The sequence below is a fragment of the Lactuca virosa genome, chromosome 2, assembly GCF_052849685.1.
Source record: "Lactuca virosa cultivar CGN04683 chromosome 2, Lactuca_virosa_CGN04683_v6, whole genome shotgun sequence".
In the NCBI taxonomy this organism is placed as follows: domain Eukaryota; kingdom Viridiplantae; phylum Streptophyta; class Magnoliopsida; order Asterales; family Asteraceae; genus Lactuca; species Lactuca virosa.
In genome coordinates, this window is record NC_136427.1 from 145,371,280 (window position 1) to 145,389,823 (window position 18,544).

At 33.6% G+C, this 18,544-nt stretch overlaps 1 pseudogene; it reads right to left on the reverse strand.

Annotated features, from left to right (window-relative positions):
* Positions 1 to 14,816: 14,816 nt before the first annotated feature.
* LOC145159557 (UDP-glycosyltransferase 75C1 pseudogene) lies at positions 14,817 to 16,330 on the reverse strand (annotated as a pseudogene).
* Between the last annotated feature and the right edge of the window lie 2,214 nt (positions 16,331 to 18,544).

An 18,544-nucleotide genomic window follows, 5' to 3' on the forward strand; every position in this document is an offset into this window, starting at 1 on the left:
CTCCAACTTTATGTCCATTCATGCTTGTAACACCCTCTAAGATCCATTTTTGGCTTCATAATGGACATATTTCATGAATTGGACATGGAGGATATTAAAGTTTGCAACATTAATCCTCTAGAGGTCATGTAGAGGCCAAATCTACACCTTCAACCTCTAGAAACCTCTTTTCTTTGGTCATCCAAGCCAAAGTCCCAAACCAAGCCCTAAACTACAAAAGATGAGATCTAATAAGTTGCATGTCAAGGTTATGACTTTATACCTCCAAGATGTAGCCTTTGGTGTGGAGTTTTTGGATCCAATACCACTCCTCCAAGCTTGCTACTTCTCTCTTCAAAACTTCCTTCAAGAATCACTCTAAAACTCTCAAAAATCAATGAAGTGGGGAAAACGATCTAGGGTTTCTTTTGGGCAAGAGAGGCTGGTAAGGATGTCATCCCTAGAAGTTAAGTCATTTAAATAGGGTACAATGCCCGAAAAATTAGGTTTTCCTTTTCCAGTGCCAACTCGTCGAGTTTGGGCTCCCCAACTCATCGAGTAGGTCCTCCAATCTACGCGGATGGAAAGCTTTCTACTCGACGAGTTGGAGTCTCCCAACTCGTCGAATTCCTTGCAATACTTTAAAATAAATTCCTACCCTTTGGTCCAAAAAAACTCCAACTGAATACCCGAGGAACTAAGATACATTATCTAACTCCAACTAGGTCGAAAACCCAACTCCTCGAGGTTCCGAAGCCTGATAATACCCAACCCTTTGATCACCAATTCAAAATGGGAACAATTCGAAACAGGATGTTACACATTATTGTACATGTCCTAAACGAGCATGCCATAAAGAAGAATCATCAATACTAGAACAAACCATGTATATAGAATCTGCAACTTTATTCTTTACATTAAAGCTAAACATTCCATTACAATAATATCCTAACCCAACGAATGTACCACACTTAGATAATACATAATTATCATATTCATAGACTTGTTTATATACACATCCAAGGTTGTAAAAATCGTTCGACGGTAACTCGACGGTCGACATGTGTTAAGGGATTAATTGATCTTGTCGGAGATTAATCGGGGACCATAGATTATTAATACAATATTAAAATTAATAAATATTAATATATGTTAAGAAAAACAAGTATTTCAAAATTAGAAAATAAGAAAATTTGAAATTTGAAATTTTGAAAATACGAAAATATGAACATTTTGGTATAATATTTCAAAATTTCAAAATTTCGGAGTAAAAAAAGTTGATTTTTTGAATTTTTGTTGACTTTTTTTACTTTTGTTGACCTATTAATCCCGCAAAGACCGATTAATCCTGCCAAACCCGATTAATCCTAAATTTCCGATTAAAACCCTAATCCTCGACGGTTGGAGAACATCAAACGATTAATCCACGATTAATCACACCACCATAAACCAAGTTCTTTCTAATCTTAGGAAAATGAATAACATTCTGAAGGAGAAGACTTTTTTCAGAACTAAAACACATAGACACACAACCACAACCGACAATAGATGCTTTATTATGGTCTCCTATGTACAACACTGATCCATCATTAACTACTTCATAATCCATGAACCAAGAGTGATCTTTACACACATGAATCGTCGCCCCTGAGTCTATCCACCATGCATGATCATCATCTTGAACATAGAATGATTCATAAATAAGTATTACATGATATATAACAACAATAGTAATAATTTTAGAAATAAAATTATGAACTTGTGGTTTTGGACCTTGATTATTAGATCCTTGTCTAGAAGTGCTTGCACCATTTTTGTTCTTCTTCAAACGAAAATCTCGTTTCATGTGACCAGGTTTGTTGCAATTCTAACACATAAGTTTTTCTTTCTTGTTTGAACCATTGTGATGGTCATCTTTCTTCTTCTTTATTCCTTTGATATTTTCATCTTCCACCATGCTCACTGAAGATCCATGAACATCCTTTTCTTTTCCATTGCCACTTTCTTGAGCCTAAAGACCCTCTTCCATTCTTAAGTGAATGCCAAGTTGTACTAGAGACAACTCTTCCTTTTGGTGTTTCAAAGTGTGTTTAAAGTCTTTCTATGATGGCGCAGTTTCTCAATGACACTTGAAACATAAATGGATTCATCCGTTTTCATATTATGTTGTTCAAATTGTCCCAAAATCCGCATGAGTTCATTGTATAGTTCCATGACAGGCCTTGAATCCACCATCTTGCAATTATTGAAATTACTAAAAGGAACTTCTTACTTTCAACATCCCCAGCCATGTATTTAGATTCAAGGGCATCCCATAGATTCTTTGCAGATTCATGATTTTGATAGATGTCAAAGAGAGAGTCAGACATACCATTTAGAATGTGACCACAACAGATGTAATCATGATTTTCCTATTTGTAACGTTTCTTGGTGTGTTCCAGCGTTTCATTCTCTTGGGCTTCTGGTGCAGGAGTACACAGAACATGCACAACCCTCAACATGGTAAGAAGAAAGTGCATCTTCTTCTGCCAACGACGTCGTTTCCTTCAAACTTATCAAGTTTTCCAAACTTAGAACTCATGTATCTTACATATTCTGCCATTGTTATTCCCTTATAAAATATACAGATTTTGAATGTTAGAATTTAGGGAATTGGAAATAACAATAAATACAAACTTGGATAGATTCAAGGATCATCTTTTTAAACACTTTTTGAAATCTTTCATTCGTCCCTTTTGTTTGGGGTATACGAATTTAGAAGTGGGGTAATCCAAGAATGAATCAATTCGAATTACATGCCTAATTCGAATTGTGAAACACATAATATCTTGCTTGATGTGTTTTAGAGATAGAGAAAACCTTAATGAAGAGATTTTGAGTATATGTTTGTAACCTTTTTTTTCTGAAACACAAAACATGTTCTTATACAGAGGGAAAGGTAGTTATTGGTGGTTGTATGCAGATTTCGTGCCAAAACTGGTAATTCTTAGACATAACTAACACTTGCATCATCATGATGTTATCAAGTGAGTTTTGGCGGGAAAATGCATGGCTGGAGTCATAACCGATATAGAAATCCGTTTAGGTTCCGGGACTCTACCCCTTCGACCCCGCTAGGGGCGTTACCCTTAGACCGTGCCATGGGGCACTGTCCCAGGACCCCTGTATCCCGAGCTCATATTAATCAATCCGAGTGTGCACCTCGCACCTCCAATCTCGAAGAGTGAAATAGAACTTTGCCTATCTCAATATTAATAACAACTACACTAAAATATGTTGATAACACTAAAATACCAATAATCTATGTCATCGAACTATAAGAACATTTGCACATCATTTGCAATAATGCTTGTGGGATAAAGTATACTTAACCACTTTTATTATATTTTTATTGCCGATGTGTATTTGCAATTTCTATAACTAGTTATAAGCCGATTACACAAGCTTTCCTATTTGGATGACTTAATCTGGAATCTTTTGTGATAAAGGTCACCTAAGAAAAAGAGGTCAGATGGATAGATGAGATCAAATATGTCAATTAACGAAAATTGTTAATGATCTCGTATCGCTTGGAGTTATATATTAAAATATGATTGATAATCTTTATCTACATTGTTAAATTAAATAAATAGGAAAAAATGATAGCTAATAATTTATTTTTTTTGCAACTTAAATCCTAGACTTTAATAACTATTATTTTATAAATTTAAAGGGTATAAATTATTGAGGATTTGAAAACTAAAAATATTAAATGAATTTTGTTAAATTTTGTAGATGAAAACAAAGTTCACTCTTACCACTATGTACCACCTTTCTCTTCATGATCTACAGGAGACAACATCATTTCATGGTTATAAATTCAATGAATGGTTTTGTGTCTTGAAAATTGTTCTCAATAATGATAAGAAATTATATACATTCTTATAGGTTCCATTCCTTAACAACCTCTACTTATCAGTAGGTCTAAACATGATGCTTAGTGAAAGCATCATTATCACACTGAAGATTTATCTGACATCATATTGGGAACAATAATCCCTTACCTCGAGAAGGTCTTGGTGAACTATGAAGCATATGAGACATTTCATCAAATTAAGCACATAGTCTTTTGGAATACTAGAATCTGGTTTGAACCAGTTCAAACATTGGAAGAATCCAAGGCCAAAGAGTTTCATAGTGTGTGCTATAAGATGTCCATGATTTAATGAAGGGAAACATACAAAAAGATCATTACTAAGAAATCAAGAAAGAACACGAAGGATGGATCTATGAATTTATTAAGACTCTCAAATGAATTTTCTAAAATTCATATGTGAATGGTCAAAATTGTTATATAAATCAAGTATAATTTTCATAATGTGAATTAATATTAGATATAGTTCATATTCACAATGTAAAGTTGAACGATATGAAATTTAAAACAATAGTTCAGATTCACATGTAAATATAAAAAAAACTGAAACAATTTAAGAAAAAAGATACAACACAAATTCGCGTATGAATCTGAATAAGCTAAACGTAAAAAGTATATCGATAATGATAGATATTCATAGAGGAGAAATCTATCTATCTCTTATAAAGTAGGTCATCCAAATCAATATGGTTCAAGATAAATCATCTATCTTGAACCATATTCATTTGAAACTCCCACCTTTTCAACTTATGCTAATTAACTACATAATTAATTGAAATATTTTGCCTATATAAGAAAATTATTTTATGCTTGGTTACTCACATTGAAAGAAAAGGTTTGAATGATGAAATATGTTTGGAAGAACAAAAAGAGGATATGATAGTAAAATTTTGAAAGTCTAAAAAGTATTTGGGATATTTGCTTAGTTTCATATTGTATTTACATACTTTTCGTTCGACTTTCTTTAGATTTCAAAAATATTTATAGTTGTACATTTGGAGCCAAAAGAAAAAAGATGAATTTACTTAAATGTATTTGTTACAACTAGTTGAAGATGCATATTGTTAGTTTGCAAAATCATAGATTTTTTGTTTGATTGAGTTTTGTCGTCAGGTATGTAGCTAATATAATTAGAAAAGTATAACTATATTATTGATGAATATTTTACTATAATGTTTATGTTTCATCTTAACAAAAATGAGAAAGTCTTTAATAATAAGATAAAAAAAAATATCAAATTATGTTTAGTGATGTTGAATATTATATCTTTCAATGGATTAAAAACGTGGTTAAAATTGACTATGCTTGTAAATAGGACGAACTCATGTAGAAACCCTAAAGTAAATGTGATATTGTTTGCAACATTCTAGCTTCTCACTGGTTTGTTTTAATAGATTTGATTTCATGTTCACCTATTTTTTCTACTTTTTTCATTTGTTTCAAACATTTTCACACACTTATGAATTTACTATGTCTTACCTATAAATTATAAGGTTAACACAACAGACCACCATAATCATTAGATAATTTTACAACACGATGAGGTGTTAAATTGTATTGTAAAAATATAAAAGAAATGAAAATAGATTTGAACAAAAAACCCAACTAATAAGATCAAAAACCTAAGTAATAATATACATCAATATACCATAATAGATGCCTATATATATATATATATATATATATATATATATATATATATATATATATATATATATATATATATATATATATATAACAAACCTACAATCATTAAATTGTAATAGCTAATCAGAGTCCGTTAGTATTTCTTAAGTATCTTTATATATTTATAATCTTTATGTTTATAAATCTTATAATAGAGTTCTTAAGTATCTTTATATATTTATAATCTTTATGTTTATAAATCTTATAATAGAGGTCATAAAAATTATATGATTCAAGATAAGTCATGTAGTTTGAACAATATTCATTTCAAACTAATAACTCTTCAACTTCTTATTAATTATGCATAACATTAATATATTTTAATACTAAAACTCTTCAACTTTTAACTAATTAACCACTACAACTCAAAAGTTTTTTTTAAGTTACGTATCTAATTGGTAGTTAGTTCTATTTTATTTTCTTAACAAGTTTTATATTTTATTCATTTGTATCATCCTTAAATGTAAATTAGCTTTATTTTACATTACGAATGATATATGTATATTTGATTTAGTAAAACATTATATTATACCATTAGTTTCATTAATTATTCATTGATTTTTTAAGTTTTTAGAATTAAAATTATTGAATTTAATGATTGTCAAGAGTTGAGAGTTTATAGTTGATAATGTAACTATGTACATCATATGTAATGAATTATATCTATGTGTATCTAAAAAAATTGTTTTATGTTGTTCTATAAACATTCGACGGTTGTTTGGTTTGTATATTATTTTTGGGTTTAACATTATCTTATAAAAAATTGATATAAAAATTATGAGATTATTACCAAGTTAGTAGTTTAACATTTAAAATTATATTTTAGTTTTTGCATAAATACAACGTAAATTAAAACATCTTTAAATAATTTCGATACTATCGTTTACCAAAAGTGAAACTTGGTTATCATTAACTAATAATGATTATTAAAAATGGCATACAAATTTATAAAAACATCTTGAAAATCTACAATAATACGCTTTATATACATAACTTTTATGTTATTATTACTACATTTTATTTTATTTTACATTTTAAATTTTGAGATCGTAATTTGTTCTTTTATATTTTTAAGATAAAATTGCAAAAATGGTCCCTATGATATATTTTTTTGGGTTGTGGTCCAAACCCCAACTTGTTTGGATTAGTGGTCATTTTGAACTAGTTTCGTTGCGTGTTTCGTCCCTTCGAATATTGAAATGACTGTGATACCCTTGGGGTATTTATTTTTCATTTTTCCTTCATTGAAAAAAAACTTAATACTTATTTCTATATAAAAAACAAGAGAGGTCCTACCACACACTCTCTCTCTCTCTCTCTCTCTCTCTCTCTCTCTCTCTCTCTCTCTCTCTCTCTCTCTCTCTCTCTCTCTCTCTACACGGTACCATAGAAAAGAATCCAACTAATAACACTCTCTCACCAACGATCTCTTTCTTCCGCCGGACGCCATAGCTAGACCCACCAGACGTCGAGCTGGTTCCGGCAACTCGAATCGTTACATCTTCCGGCAAAAGAGGTTGAAAAAGAGTCACGTTTCCATATCTCCTGTTCCGGCCATCAATGTTGTTTGAATGCCGCCTTCCTTTGTCGAACGTTGCCGCCTCACTTCATGCCAAGCCCTACGACGGCTCCGGCGACAAGCCCTATGACAGCTCCACCAACCGCTGTTGTTTAATTTGTAGAGCCAGTAACTTCCACACCAACATCGGTTCAGTCTCCCCCGATTCCAGAACCGCTTAGTTTTCCGATCTCATATCCTCCAACAATGTCGTCATCGACATCTTGGGTCACATTGATGCTTCTTTCCTCACTAAATAACCTCTCACAACTGCTTTAATATGGGATATATATACACTAAAGTCCCAATATTTTCAATGATTTGACAAGAAAGTCCTAAACTTTATTTTTTTATAGTAAACTCATAACTACCGACAGTTTTTGACACTTTTACCTTTTTTTGCCGGTAATTAAGACTTTACTGTCAAAAAAATAAAGTTTAGGGCTTTATTGTCAAATCGTGAATTAGGACTTTACTGTCAAAAAAATAAAGTTTAGGACTTTCTTGTCAAATCGCTGAAAATATTGAGACTTTAATGTATAGTCTTAGTTTCCTTAGAAACAAATAATTTTATCACCCTCGTGAGACCAAATCGTAGCCCAAGAACTTTTAATTGTGATTTTCGCCGTAGCACCATTGTTTTTCTTACCATCATCATCTTTACCCTGCTATAATCATGATCGGGGGAAACAGATGCAAAAGAGAGAGCGAGAGAAAGTGAGAAGACTTGTAAAACTTTTTTCGATCTTAAACTGAAAAGAGGGGGCATGTTGTACAAACACAAACAACACACGTCTAGTCAAATGGGTATGAATGTGGAGAAGAGGTAAGAAGGGCAATTTCATCTTTTTCGGTTTCTTAATTCTCCATTTTTAGGACTGCAAAAAGCCAACACAACCCTGGTTCTTTCTTTCTTTCTTGATTATCTTCATTTTTTTCAATATCAGTTTTTTGAGATTAAAAAAAACTATTTAACAATAAACAAATGTTTTGGATTTCAATAGGATCTAGCTGACGAGAGTACGTTCCAATAACTTTTGTGCTTAAAGACTATCATACCATTAAATTCCTAACCTAAAAAGGTATATATATATATATATATATATATATATATATATATATATATATATATATATATATACACACACCAGTCCCAATATTTTCAATGATTTGACAAGAAAGTTCTAAAATTTATTTTTTTGACAGTAAAGTCCTAATTCACGATTTGACAAGATATTCCTAAACTTTATTTGTTTGACAGTAAAGTCCTAATTACCGGCTAACCGGCGAAAAAGGGTAAGAATGTCAAAAACTGCCGGTAGTTAGGACTTTACTGTCAAAAAAATAAAATTTAGAACTTTCTTGTTAAATCGTTGAAAATATTGGGACTTTAGTGTATATATATCCCCTTGAATATTTACTAGCGATTTCAGTGCCTTGAATGATTTCCTCGACTGTTAAATCCACAAGATTTGAATCCATTGAATAGAATTCGAATCAGGTTTTTTAAGTATTTGATTATATGTTGATTGATGTAATAGTAAATGAATTAAAGTTGTGAATTACCAGGTACCCACGAAACAATTCTTGGATTCACTAGCATGTACGTTGTTTGATTTCTCCTTCAATTGAACCATAATCAATCTAACAAGAACATCAGTCGATTTCTATTCGAGAGATGCAGGGCATCAACACTTGGATTCTTCTTCAAGATATGCAGGGCATCGACACTTCAATTCTTCTTCAAGCTCTTTGATTGAACCCAGTTTGTTACTTTTAGTTTGAATCTCTCAATCTTAGAAAAACTATAATCTGATCTCTATGGTAATTGTAATCTAATTTTGGTGATTGTAATTTTGTTTCTTGAACTCCTATGAATGTGTTCCTTGAATCTGTTATGAGCTTATGAGTATTTGTTTTCTAGTCTTGAATTTGCTAAGAATTTCTTTTCTGGTATTGAATCTGCTATGATACTATGTTTCATGAAGTGATATGAATCTTTAACACGTGGATTCTTCTGTAGTTTGGAATATTGAATATGTAATATGCTCTAAATTTCTAATCTAATTTCTAGATTCACAATTTTTGGATTTTTTTACTCAACAGATATGCATCGATGAGTAATCTGGCCGGAGATTCACACACATACACACACACACACAAAAGAGTGTGACAGACCCCTCTTATTTTTAAATTATTAAAATAAATAAATAAATAAATATTAGATAATTACAATAATGAAAGAAAAATGGAAAATAAATACTTCAAGGGTATTATAGTCATTTCAATATTCGTAGGAAGCAAATATGTAAAGAAACTAGTTCAAAATGACTATGAATCCAAAAAAGTAAAGATTTGAACAAAAACCCTGAAAAATGCATGCCACAGTTACCATTTTTGCAATTTTGTCTATTTTTCATGTTGGATTGTTTATATATAATTGACTTCAAATGTTAATTATATTATGTAGTTCAAGCTTTGATGTAAATTTTTTATTAATACATACCATATGTTCAGAGTTGTAACGACCGATTTATATTAAATTTTTTTTTTTTACATCTAAAGGTTTTATATTCATATATGCTTTGTCAACATTTTTATCATACATCATTTCTTCTGTGCAACTAACGGATATATAAATCTGAGATAGGATGTACAAGTCACCAAACCTTGGTGCGTTGGTGACATGGTAAGGTGGCACGATATGCATACTGGTAGGGGTGAGCATTTGGACCGGACCGGCTCTTGAACCAGACCGGTTATGGAGAATTTTGTGGACCGTGGATCGGACCGGATGAGTCGTGTCCGTGTCCGGGTCCAGATCCAGGTTTTTCGGTTCTTGGAGCCGTTTGGACCGGTACAACTTTAACTGCATAGAGTACAAGTCATTAAAATAAGGTTTTGGGTTTCATAGAACTCGTTAAAACAAATATGTTGTTGAATTTGATATGATACAACTTGTAAAAATGATTACGTTTCGTTTCATGCATAATTTGCAAAATTAATTTTCCAAATAAAAGCAACTAACATATAAATCAAGTTTACCAACAAAAGTTAACAATCATAAGACAAACATACAAAAGTATTACTGTAACACCAAAAATCATAATTTAGACTTTAAAATCAATCAAACTAACAAACTTCATAAACTCATAATCTAATCTTGCATTGGCCTCTTCCCCATATCATTGTCATCTATATCTAACATGTTTAAAGCTTGTGCAATCTCTACATAAACACAAATGAAAATGTTGTTAGTATTTAATAAGAAGTAATAATTGTATAAAAAAAGAACAAAGATTGTAATTTTTTTTTACCCAAAGCTATATCATCATCGTTCAAGATGTCATCAACATTGTCAATTATCGGATTTGTAGACTTTCTCACCCAATCTTGGGTGCATAACAAAGCTTCAACTATCAAAGTCGATAAACTAGTCCGATACTCACTTACAACTCTACCACATGTGCTAAATGCGGAATCGGACGCAACACTTGAGATTTGTATCGCCAATATGTCTAACAAAAAAGAATTAAATTGTAACAACATTAATTTATAAAGAAACTATGAAAGACTAAAAAAAAGTAATCACCTTTCGCCATCCGAGCAACTGTCGGGAACCAAATCGCGTTTAGTCTCCACCACCCAAGAATTCAAAAATCTTTTTTTATAATTAACTATATTCTCTTTCAAATAAGTTCGAAACTCGTTATCTGTTGGATCCGAGTTGCTACCTCCCGTACAAAGAAAATCACTAAAAAAATCGTTATCATCATCAACATCAATGACTTTTTTGACTCGCTTCTTGTTGAGATGATCCACCGTTGTCAAATCGTTTCAAGTAGGTCATAAATAAATTCTCCATCCTATTCTCAATCTCTCGGACCATTTGACGTGCTTTTATGTCTATGTCCGCGGGGGTTAATGGCGGTTCCATCACTTCCATGTACCCGATCATTTTTTTAAAAGCATGTAACAAAAAATGTGATTTGGTGGTAGGATCAAGTAAAACCGCAAAGTACATAAAAATCGTTCATCTTGTTATATGCACCCCAATACTTGTCGTATTTCGTCTTCATGTCTTTTACCATTTCGAGAAACATTGGTTTGGTTGACCAGTTTCTTAAATGTATGTCCACATCTAAGAATTCCCAGATAAAAAGATTTACCAAAGGTTTTGATGTAGCCGAAACAAGCTCTGTTTTTGTCTTGAATTTTTCAAAGAACTTCACCATTTCGGTTACAACTTCAAAGTCATAATTTTCTGGTACTCTACTGAAATCCCTTTCATATGATTTATCAGTCAAAGATACATAAAATTCATAAGTATAGTCTAAAATAATATCTAAAAAGCTGAAATTTTCCAGCTTTGATAGCTCAACTTTGAAAGACTATAACTCATTAAATATAATACCAAAATTAACAAAATTATAGTCTAAATTCATCTAAAAACTGTAAATTAAACGTTGGAAAAAAACGCGTGTCAATCCAACCTAAAACGAATGAGTTATAGTTGTTTAAAAAATCCCACAGATTACAAAATATTTAAAATGTTGCTGAAAAGCTGAAATTTTCTAGCTTTGATAGCTCAACTTTGAAAGACTATAACTCATTGAATATAATACCAAAATTAACAAAATTATAGTCTAAATTCATCTACAAACTGTAAATTAAACGTTGGAAAATACCGCGTGTCAATCCAACTTAAAACGAATGAGTTATAGTTGTTTAAAAAATCCCACAGATTACAAAATATTTAAAATGTTGCTGAAAAGCTGAAAATTTTCAGCTTTGATAGTTCAACTCTGAAAAACTATAACTCATTGAATATAATACCAAAATCAACAAAATTATAGTGTAAATTCATCTACAAACTGTAATTTAGACGTTGGAAAAAACCGTGTGTCAATCCGACTTAAAACGAATGAGTTATAGTTGTTTAAAAAATCCCATAGATTACAAAATATTTAAAATGTTGCTGAAAAGCTGAAATATAACTTAAAAATAAATATTACCTCTTACACCAATTTCCATAAATGCCTCTCGTAACTGGTATGCGGACTTCAATAACTCGAAAGTCAAGTTCCATCGGGTAGGGGTGTCACCACATAGAAACTTCTTCGTTTGTAAGCCACAATCTTTCATCGCCTTCTTGAACTTGTTTATTCTTTGTGGTGACAATCTAATATACCGTACCGCCTTTTGAATACACTAAACATGATAGTTTTGGTATTTTAGTCCATCCTTTACGTTTAAAATGTGGGCCATACACCTAACTTGGAAATGCTTTCCACCATCGTAAAGACTGGGCAACTTTTTGACCAAAAAGCCAATTGCCTTGTTGTTTGTAGCGGCGTTGTCCAAGGTAATGGTCATGACATTTTTCATTCCCCATCCACGAATACAATCGAGTAATTCTCGGCCCATATCCTCTCCCTTATGGCTATCTATCTCCCTAAAGTTTATAATTCTCTTGTGCATTATCCAATTCTCATCTATGAAGTGAGCCGTGACCACCATGTAAGTAGTCCTTTGACAAGAAGATGTCAAAGTGTCCGTTGACAAATGTATAGCGGTGTTTGGGTTACTTAAAAATTGAAGCATTTTGGTTCTTATTTCTATTTAAAACTTGGAAACATTCTGGGATATCGTATGTCTAGATGGCAACACGACCATAGCATTAAGTGCGTTGGTGTATTCTACAAAAGCCTCGTTTTCAACGAACTTGAAAGGTAGTTCGCCTACCACAAAAAGGTTAAGTAATGCTTTTTTTGATCCTAGCGTCGTCGTGTTTCCATGTTTTAACACTAGTCTCCCCATTTGACTCCTTCTTTAGATTCAATTTGGTTTGAGTTTGATCTTGTAGCTTATCCAGATTTTTTTGACACCTACCTACGTGTTTGAGTAAACTAGTAGTCCCGTTTCTTTCCACATCCACCTTTAGTAATCTTTCACACCAATGACATTTTCCATATCTTCTTTTGACACCATCATCCTCTTTTATCATAACTTTATCAAATGTGTCCCAACAAGAGGATGTTTCTTTGCCACTTGTTTTTTTTTGCGACTTGTTTTCGTTTTCCCATTTGTTCTTTTTCGTTTGTTAAAATTTGATTGATCATCTTTTGCCGAATTATCAACTAAATTAATTTGTGGTGTATTATCAATAAATTCCTCTTCATCAACATTCGTAACCTAGTTTACATATAGTCACAACAAAAATATTTTCACAATTAATCAACAAAATATAGCAACATACTTTATAACTTTCAACAAAAATTAACAAAATTCAACCAAAAATCATAACCATAGTTTACATACAATAATAAAAAAAACTTTTTGACAACAAATAACCTAAATATAACAACATACTTCACATTCAACAAAAATTAACAAAAATCAACAAAAATTCGCAACCCTAGTTTACATATAGTCACAAGAACGACTTTTTCACAATTAATCAACAAAATATAGCAACATACTTTATAACTTTCAACAAAAATTAACAAAATTCAACCAAAAATCATAACCCTAGTTTACATACAATCACAAAAAAAACTTTTTGACAACAAATAACCTAAATATAACAACATACTATATGACATTCAACAAAAATTAACAAAAATCAACAAAAAATCATAACCCTAGTTTACATATAATAACAATAATTTTTTTTGACAAAACTTCAACTAAATATAACAACATTTTTTGTTAATTCAACAAAAATTAACAAAAAAGAACCAAAAATCGTAACCCTTACTTGAGTTTCTTCATCATCATCTCCAATCCAATTAACATTCCGGATTTTTGATTACATTACTTCTAAATCGACACTTGAGTAGTTGAGTTTCACAGAAATCGATTTTCACTTGAGAGAGGGAGAAGTGATCGTTGAGACTTGAGAGAACTGGGAAGGAACAAAACCTGTAAAATCGAGACTTGCCACTTGTGAGTTTGAGATTGAGACTTGGAGAAGGGTTACGTACTTACGTCCGAGCTAGGATTTTGATGATCGAATCGAAGTGATCTTTCTTTGCGTCTTACGTAGTTATGGGAAAGGGACCGTCGAAGACTCAAAGCAAAGCCTACTAAATTGACTTTTTTTTACGCGTGTCCAACCGGTTCTAAACCCGGTAAAAACCGGACCGAACCGGGAAAAAAACCGGACCGGTTTTGATGAAATCTTAGAACCGAGAACCGGCCCGGGGGTCCAAAAAACCGGTCCGGTCCGGTCCACCGGTCCAAATGCTCACCCCTACATACTGCCCCTTCTATATGGTGGAGACATAGCACTGTTTGGCGTATCTAGGCAATCACGGCTAACCACACCTCTCTCTCCCTCTCCCTCTCCCTCTCTCATCTTGGTGCGTGTGTATACCCCTCAATGACACATGTAGTGGCCACCATATACCCTTCCCAGCTTCCCTATTAGTACTATCCTATTTGTAGTATATAAAAGTATAATGTGGAATAATCCGTAATTTTCTTCAATACATTTTTAGCATAAATGATGAATTCGATTTGTTTGTGCGTAAACACATATTGCATTGAAGGTTGGAAAAAAGGAAATAAAGGAAACGAATATTGGAGTCGATTGGTATATGTCGCGAAGAAGAGCTTAGCATGAGCGAAATTGGAACAAACGAACAACCATCTAAAATACATGTCTGAACATAGATAGATACAAAAAAGTTTAGTTGAATTAAAATGTTTGATAATCATTTATTAAACTATAAACATTCATTACTTTTATGAAATGCTTTCCAAAAATAGTTTTAGATTTATCTCTAAAGAATCACCATCTTTGACCGATTCCATGGCAACCTTTTTCCAATTCTCAACACACTTCTTTATTTCTTCCGCCGTATCGCCGCCTCCCATCACCACTTCCAAACACCTCTTAATCTCTTCTCTACTCACCACCATTTTCTCATCCACCACCGCTCTAACGCCATTCCCCCACACCTCCTCCACCATCTTTGCATTCGTTGTCTGATCGGCAAACTGTGGACACGCCACAACTGCCACTCCGGCCACCATACTCTCCAATGTGGAATTCCACCCACAATGCGTCACAAAACACCCAACAGCACTGTGTCTCAGAACCTCTGTTTGTGAACACCACCCCACTACCAACCCATCGTCTCCTATTTTCTCCTTCAATTCCTTTATCTCTTCGTCTTCCTCTTCACCATCGTCACGTAAAACCAACAAAAATGGCCGGCATGATTCCATTAATCCACGCAGTAACTCTTCCTTTTGACCTCTGCTTAGCACCGCCGTGCTCCCATATGAAACGTATATCACCGAGTTTTCTGGTTTTGAATCTAGCCATTGAAAATACGAACCCTGATCGCCGGTGAAAGAAGACGAAACCAGTGGGCCAACAACAACGGCGTTGGCGATGGACTGTATAGAATCAGGCTCTAATCCTTTCATAGTGTTCACAAGTACGCGTGGATTTGGATCTTCCTCAAGAAATTTCAGGTGTTCTTGACAAACAGAAACCATATCTGAAAAATACGGACTAGTGGGCAACACAAACGTCGGAAAATCACTCCATTTCAACAAAGGCACTCCTGGCAATTGTAGAGATATCGAGGTTCCAATATCTTTGCTGACAACGACAATACCATCACGACGGTTGCAGAAATGGTTATAAATCGAAAAACAAGTCGCGGATTGGATGAGGAGGATAGTAGACGGCACGTTGACCTCACGCGCCACCATCGCCACCCAAGGTAGGAAGAGGGTGTAGACTAGCAAGGTTACCTGATTGCCGCTTTCTGAAAAAGTTCGAATAAGACCTGCAAGACTCTCCGAGCCCACACGCCTTAGGTCATGGATGTAGCCGGGGACCTTGGCTGCGTTGATATCATCGTCATGGCCGTCGGAGAAGGAAGCAATAGAAAAACCGTCGAGGGAAGGTAGAGATTTGAGCTTGCTGAAGCCGCTGACGGTGGTGGCAACGGTGACTTGTGCACCGGCGAGTCTGAAGTTCTTGGCGAGCTCAATAGTTGGGTTGAGATGGCCGTAGTCGTGTCGAGAAACAAGAAGGACATGTCGGCGGGTCATGGTGATTCCGTTTACAGTTTAGAAGTCGACGTTGATGCACACTTGATTAGTATTTGCTTAGTATGGTAATTACATAATTTAAATCTATATTTCGATAGAACTAATGTTCCCACTTGGTGTCGTTTTATTCCAAAATATTCACGTAAAATACTTTAATCATCTAAAGATACATTATTTATTTAAAGAATCATTTGAATGAGATAACCCCTTTCTTCCAAAAGCAAAATGTAGAATATTAATTGAACCTGTTGAAAAAGGTGTTTTATCCAAAAAAAAAAAAAAAAAAAATCCAAAACCTGAACAAATAAATAATTAAAAAAAAATAGCAGACCCTCATCAACCTGTTATAATATTCTTTTTTAGGGCTGAATAATTTTTATTAACGAACCAAAGAAAAGGTCGGTAAAAATCTAACGTTATAGACAAAATAGGGTTAAATGCCAAAACATTCAACAAATATTAAATCTCCTATTCCACATCACCATAAACAATAATAAAAATAGTCGATTAAAATATCAAACCAACTAATTCGTTCTCGGGGATAGGGGTGCAAACGACTGAAGCTACTTGTGAGCTATTCGAGATCGAATCGTTAAAAGCGTGACTCGAGATCGATTTTAAACGAGTCTGATCCGAGCTCGAGCTTAATATTAGGCTTGTTTATTAAACGAGCTTGAGCTCGAGCCTCTGTTACTTGGCTCGATTAGGCTCGCGAGCCTAAACGAGCCTACATATATATAATATATTTTTATTTTTAAATATTAAAATAAATAATAACTTAATAAATACCATTTTAGGAAATTAGAGTATACCGTATACGAGCCGAGCCCAAACAGAGCCCGAGCCCGTACAATTCTTAACGAGCCGATCTCGAGCTTTGTACCATAACGCTCGAAACGAGCCGAGCTCGAGCTCGAGCCTATAAATATTTAAACGAGCCGAGCCCGAGTCTGGTCAGGCTCGAGCTCGGCTTGGCTCATTTGCAGCCCTACTCGGGGATTCGTCGTCGAAGAGAATGTCCAAAACGTCCATATAAGCCACCAGATAATCATAATTATCGATTCCATTTCCACTCGTTTGGACTTCGATAATTTAACCGAATCAATCCAATGTATCGTCTCACCAATGTTGCTAAAATCCAGAAAGAAAATATTACACCAACTTCCCAAAAAGATCCACAAATCCTTTACAATTTAACACGAGATGAACAAATGATTTTGAGTCTTCCATATCTGCATTACAAATGCTGCAACCAACCAAAGGGATGTCAATGCTTTTTTCGTCGATATTAATACGAGTAGGCAATCGATTGAATATAAATCATCAATAGAAAACATTGATTTTGAGGAACATATTTAATCCATGTAGTCTCCGTATTGCCACCCGGAAGACATTTTACACATTTTACATCGATGTGTTTCCAAATTTCGACAATAATAAATTCGACATTACCACCAAGCTTCCATTCCCACATGTCATGTGACTCTTGAGTTTTTTTTCCACGGATCATTATGTTCTAATTGTTGTACATGAGCAAGTAACGTGCCACCAAGAATCGGTGTACTCCAAGCCCATTCGAATCCTGAACCATTCCATCTTTGTTTAATGGTGCAATTCTGAACCATTTCTAGTAAAAACAATTTGGAAAACTTGAGCTTTAACAAGTTATCTCCAATTTAAATGTTTTGCCAAAAAGCTGTTGTTTCATCATTTTTAAAATTTATTTAAATGGAAATTAAAGTAATAATGTTTTAGTCATAGAGATTATTGATTTTGTACTTATAATTTTGTACCAAATACCCCTATTTAAAACCGCACCTTCTATGTCCATACCAAAACCTCCATGTCGACCATAAAAAACCTTCACCGCATTGGTCCAAATATTGTTATTACAATTATGGAAGCTCCACTTCCATTTGTAAAGAAGAACCTAAGTAAAGGCCTCCAAAGAACCGACATTCAACCTCATTTTTTCCTATTAGCCAAAGTAAGTCTATACACTTTTATTTATTGTTGTATACTTGAGGGTCTTATGTGTATCTTTATTTATTATATATATGTGATAACTCCCATGCCTCTTGGTGTGGAAACCCATTATTTCATGCTATCAGGCCAAAAACCCCTCCCTTCCTCTCCCTCTTCTTAGCCGATCATTCTCCTCTTTTCTTCTCCCTCCCTTCCTCTCCCTCTTCTTAGTCGATCATTCTCCTCTTTTCTTCTATCTTTCAGTTTTTTCTTGTCACCATCACAGCTTCATCCATGGCTGGCTCCTCCACTGATGCTACTCTATCCATGAACATTCTCCTTCTCTCTAAAGGAACCTCCACCGTCTC